Source organism: Schistocerca gregaria, chromosome 2, assembly GCF_023897955.1.
Source record: "Schistocerca gregaria isolate iqSchGreg1 chromosome 2, iqSchGreg1.2, whole genome shotgun sequence".
In the NCBI taxonomy this organism is placed as follows: domain Eukaryota; kingdom Metazoa; phylum Arthropoda; class Insecta; order Orthoptera; family Acrididae; genus Schistocerca; species Schistocerca gregaria.
In genome coordinates, this window is record NC_064921.1 from 289,920,755 (window position 1) to 289,926,754 (window position 6,000).

At 39.2% G+C, this 6,000-nt stretch overlaps 1 protein-coding gene across 1 annotated transcript in view; it reads right to left on the reverse strand.

Moving 5' to 3' along the window:
* LOC126336888 (glutathione S-transferase 1-1-like) overlaps positions 1-1,294 on the reverse strand; it is a 28,241-nt gene extending 26,947 nt beyond the window's left edge. The window contains exon 1 of the mRNA XM_050000998.1: positions 1,253-1,294. The gene's annotated coding sequence lies outside the window, so the exon portion shown is untranslated. The remainder of the gene's footprint in view (positions 1-1,252) is intronic.
* Between the last annotated feature and the right edge of the window lie 4,706 nt (positions 1,295-6,000).

Below are 6,000 nucleotides of genomic sequence, written 5' to 3' on the forward strand. Positions count from 1 at the left end.
GCTGATTCCATAGTTTTAGTTGCCAGAAGGCTTATGACAACATTCCTTACAAGTGGCTTCAAATTTTGAGCCTATGGAATATCGTCTACGTGATATGACTGGATTCGTGATGTACCTGTCAGACGGATCACAGTTAGTAATAACTGTCGGACAGTCGTCGAGTGAAATAGAAGTGTATCTGGCGTCCCCGCAGCAAATGTGTTAGAACCGCAGCCGTTCCTGATATACACAAACGATTTTGGAGATAATCTGAACAGCCCGTTTAGATTGTTTCAGTTGATCAGCAGAAAATCAAAACCAACAGAAAAATGATTTAGACAACATATCTGTGTGATGTGAATAATGACAAGTGTGAGGTCATCCACATGAATATGAAAAGGAATACGTTAAATTTCGGTTACACGATAAACCAGACAAATCTAAAGGCTATTAATTCAACTGAATACTTAGGCATTAGAAATAGGGACAGCTTAAATTGGAACTATCACATAGAAAACTCTGAGGAGAAGGTGAAAAGTTGACTGCCCTTTATTTGTAGAACACTGCGAACATTGCTGCATTACACTTGTCCGCCTTCATCTTTAGTATTACTTCTTTTGCCGGACCATCGTAATAAAGTGAGGGAAATCATAGCTGGCATAGGAAGACTTTAAGTGTTCGTTTTCACGCGCTATTCGGCAGTGGAACAGTAGAGAAATAGTTTGAAGGTGGTTCGATGGAACCTTGTATTTAAATATGAATTGCAGAGCAATCATGCAGCTCTAGACGTAGAAAGATTACCTTTCTGAATCTTAGATCCCTCTGGATAAGGAAACTCCTTTCAACAACTGTCAATGCAATACATACGCCTGAAATAAACCTGTTCCGAAGTATTTATAACGACGTATAGTCCTTAGTGTCCACCGTTAGTTGAGTAGATCCAAAAGAGGGCGTTGTTTCCCGTAGAAATTTACACTAGTCGATAATTCTCTTAACCTTTCGGTAACAGACACTGTTGACCCACTGCTTAGTTAGTTCGCAATATTCCAGCAACAGGGAGGCGGAGCATAAGCACTGAAGCGATTCCGACTGCGGTATCATGTACAGCAAATGAATCAAAAAATAAATAAAATTTAAAAGGAATGATGTTTCGACGGAACGGTTGCTCTAGTCAGCATAAAAGGAATATCCATTAGCAAATTATTAATTTTGTCTTCGTGAAAAGTAGAAGAATTATAAGCGCTGAACGAAACTGATAGCTGGACAGACTTACCTCCTCGGGGTACAGCGTAACACAGCGCCTGCAACTGTTTTGACTTGCGGACACGAAAGCGCGTATTTATAAGACAGCCGAGTCTCCTTATCTGGTGCTGGGGTCAAACTTGTGGTGTGGCTGCAGCATCATTCAGCATGCTGCCTCATGCCACTGTGCATTATTAAGCTCTCACTTGATGATCAGCAAGCTCTCCCAGTATAGAAGTGGCCAATGCCTATGAACACTTCAGTTTATCGTTGTTTGCGATTTGCAATTTATTCGTTATAAAAATATGGCTCTCTTCGAATAGTCATTTTGCTGGTAGATACCGCTGGATTGCTTTGAAGTTAAAAAATATGTTCTTAGTAAAATAAACAAAATGAATTATTTTTGTAATCTACTTTCTTAACGTAAAAGGCTCTTATACGCTAATTTTTTCCGTAATATCGATTTCCAAACCATGAAAATTGTAGGAAAATAAGCGACTATTCTTCAGCCCCAAGGACCCTGCGCTACTCAGATCGTAACAACTGCAAAACATCATGGGTTCAATCTCACATGCGTTTTGTTATTGCCCTGTAGTCCCTCAGGGCACATATATGGTACTCTTAATAGCTCCTGTACTGTGCATTTCATTGAATGACATCGAGAAAAGATGTAAAATGGCAGTAAAAAATTCACACCCTATGACGTAAGCCAGAGTTAATTTTAGCAGAAATAAACAACAAACACGAACTTAACGTCTCTAAATAGTTAGATAATTTATATTTTCTTAGTTAATGTCTTATTCACTATATCCATTCTCGGAAGATGACAGTCTAAATGCAACTGATGTTGCAATAGACACTTCTGTTGTAAGACGATTAACAAATTTTTGTTGTGGTACATAAGAGCATCGTGAAAAATTGTTTCTTCATGCCGCCTTCTTAATTGTACAGATCATGTATTCGATATTTATTCTATAGGGGAAAGGTGCGTTGGAAATTTTTAGAGGTTTAATCACATATAGGTAACCGTTGTGGATGTGCCACTTGCTTGTGTTCCAATTAGTGAATCTGTTGCGTACATTGCAGAGAGAAGATACCAGAGTACTTCGTATTAAGTTTCCTCCCGTTTCATTTTCGTCTGAAGCTCGGGAAGATTGACTCTGTGCACGACATAATCTTGTAGAGAGACATACGTCGTGGGCTGTAATATAATCTCAGATTCCTCATTCAATAGTGGTTTTTGATACTCTGAAAGTGTCCTTTCTCGTTATAAATAACGCTTATATTCCTCTGCCAGTTCAGGTTTTTCATCATTTCAGTGGCGCTTTCTCGCGGCTAAAACAAAATTGAGGCCATTTCCGTTGCCCTCATTTGTATATTTTCAATATAGCCTGTTACCCCTGTACGATATGGGTCCCATATACTACAGCATTATTATACGATGGGTTGCACGAATGTGTTGTAAGCAGTTCACATTGCATATTCGTTGCATTTTCGCAGTAACCTATCAATGAACTGAAGTCTGCCCTCTTCCTTAGCTACGACTGAGTTGATGTGGTCATTGTTTTTCGTATCTCCACATACTGCTACACTCAAGAAGTTTTCATGAGTTGACTGACACCAGCGATGAGTCATTGATTTCGCCTACATAGTATAGTAAATTTTTCCGTTTTAGCAACTGCTCAGTTTTAAAATTTCTGTATCCTTAGAGCAAATCGGATCACTTCCAAACTTTGTCGAGAACTGACTGAGTACCTGTGCAGCTTTTTTCAGACAGTACTACATTACAGATAACTGTATCACCCGCAAAAACTGTCTGCGGCTATTATTTCTCTTGTTTGTCAGGTCATTACGATACAACGTGACAAGCAACTACCACGACTTAAGTTACATCTACATTTGCCGAAGACCATCCATCCAACTAGCCACCCAAGACATCATTCCGTACGCACCCTGCCAAGATATCGACAATCCAGGCAACAATTTTGTTTGATACCCATGATATAATCGTATTTTCCCTTACAAACGTTGGTTTGGTATTGATTCAAATAAATTTCGAAAGTTAAGAAATACAGTGCTTATCGAAATACCATGATCAGTGGCTTTCGAGGTGTCATGTTCGAAAAGGGAGAGGTGGGTTTCACGTGACACACATTTTCGTAATCATGCTGATTGACATGGAGGAGTTCATTTATGACGAGATAAATTAGGGTTGAGATCAGAATATGTTACAAGATTCTACAACAGATGTATATCAATAATAAGGGCCGTAGATCACGTTATATTTGCATGTTGCCGAGAATAATACCTCCCCTTCATGTTGTTGAGTAAATATGTCAGTTGTTTCCTGTATTGTTGCTTGGACTCAGAATTTCGTGCTAAGGGGTATTACACTTCTGATTTTGTCTGTGTTTAAACTTCATTAATCTGTCTCTTATGTCACTGTGACGTTTCACTATGCACCGATAATGACGAAGGAAGCCCAAGGTAGCTGCTAACTGAATCACACTAACATTGGACACGTTGTCAGTTCAAAGTATCTGCCACAAAAATTAGAATATTATCAAATACACCGCCAATTCAGGGATATGCCTCACACGTTGTGTAATGAATTGTTTCTTTACTTTCTGAATACTGACTGACTCTCTACTCTTCCAGGCTGCCCATTTAAGGAGTGACTAAGAAAGTAGCTAAAGGAGCTATTTTCAACTGACGTAAGACAGAACCAATAAATATTTGTCTCCCAAAAGGTGGGTCGTGGGTCGAGTTTGGATAGGTCAGTCGGAAGAGCACTCTCTCGAAAAAGGCAAAGGCTGCGTCTGTGGGTCCCTGCGTGAGACTCAGTTTTAATCTGATCGAATGTTTCAGTGCTTTTGTGTGTTTATTATCTTCTGATATATATTTCAGATTTTTCCAGGTTCTTCTCCTCAACATTTCCCTTCTATACATTGCCGCGTTTTGTATCCCACTTTCAGGAAGTTTAGCCTTATTTCTGTAATAATATGATACCAGTTGTTCAGCATTTGTAAGATCACATAACGAATAAGGATTAACCTGCAATAGGTGCGTCAGTTCTAAACAGCAGGTTACCGTACGAGAAGAATAGAACTCTACTATCAGCAAGGAAAGGAATATGTGGATAAAGAACATGGTGTAACAATATGTTACAGACGAAAGCGCAACTAAAGCAGATCTCTAAACTCTGTTTTCCGAGATTTCTCCCCCATAGTAGTTTCAGTAAATATTCGAGAAATCTATTCAAGAGCAGCCGCTAACGTCACTAATTCAGAAGTACGTTCTATCAGCGTCGCGAAGCAGCGTTAAGCCAATAACAGCAAGGCTTCTGGTCCAGGTTCCTTTCAAAGTATGGTGAAAGTCTTCCACTTTTAGGAGTCACATACGAGTGCTCCCTCGTCGAAAGATCCATACGTAAAGATAACAACAATACACAAAGAAATAGAGTAACCCACTGTGTTATATAATCACATTAGAGAAATTGGTTTGTACTGGGATCCCAGAACACACACTGTGCTCCAAAATTACAAAATACCTTGGCAAAGACGATCTATTGACATATAACCAGCACGTATTCAGAAAATAACGATCTTGTGAAAATGGTTCTTTATTGACAAAGTGATGAGTGCTATCGACAGGGGATAGCAAGTTGATTCCATACTTTAGATATCCAGAAGGCTTTCGACACCGTTCCTCACAAGCTGCTTATAACCAAATTGCGTGCCAATAGAGTAGGGTCTGAATTGTTTGACTAGATTCATGAATTTATCTCTGAAAATAGTAATTGAAATAAAGTAACCTAGTGAATCTGAAGAATATGAGTAGTTCACCAAGGTAGTATTCTAGGCTTTCTAACTTTCTAAAGCTGTATAAACGATTTACGAGACTACCTGACATTCTTGCAGATGATACCGTCGCTTACAGTCCAGTAAATTCATCAAAAGATCAAAACGAGTTGCAAAATTATACAACGCTGTCTGCATAAATCGCAAAGTGGCAGCTGACCTTAAACGATAAAAAGTGTGAGATTCTTCACATAGCCAATAAAAAGATATCAGTTGCATGACAAACCTCACACAATTTTGAAGGTTATAGATTCAACTAGACACATTTTTATTACAATTACGAACAACTTAAACTGGAACCACCACATATAAACTGTGTGGGGAAGATAAATTAAAGACTTAGTTTTGTTGACATAACCCTTAGACACAACAAATTGTCTAATGAGACTGTCTACAACACCTTTTTCCATCCTCTTCTGGAATACTGCTGCGCATCATTGGATACTTCCCATAAACACGAAGGGCCAAAGAAACTGGTATAGGGATGCGTATTCAAATACAGAGGTATACAAACAGGCAGGATACGCCGCTGCGGTCGGCAACGCCTTTATAAGACAAGTGTCTGGTGCAGATATTAGATCGGTTATTGCTGCTACAGTGGGGTTATTAATATTGATGTGAGTTTGAAAGTGATGTTATAGTCAGCACGGAGATAGCGATCAAGGGGGGATTTTCCCGTACAACCATTTCACAAGTGTATAGTAAATATCAATAATCCGGTAAAACATCAAATCTCCATCATCGCTGCGGCCGAAAACAGATCCTGCAAGAATGTGGCCAACGACTACTGAAGATAATCGTCCAACGTCGCAGAAGTGCAACCCTTCCACAAGCTATTGCAGATTTCAATGCTGGGCCTTCAGCAAATGTCAGCGTGCCAACTATTCAACGAAACATCATTGATATAGACTTTCGGAGC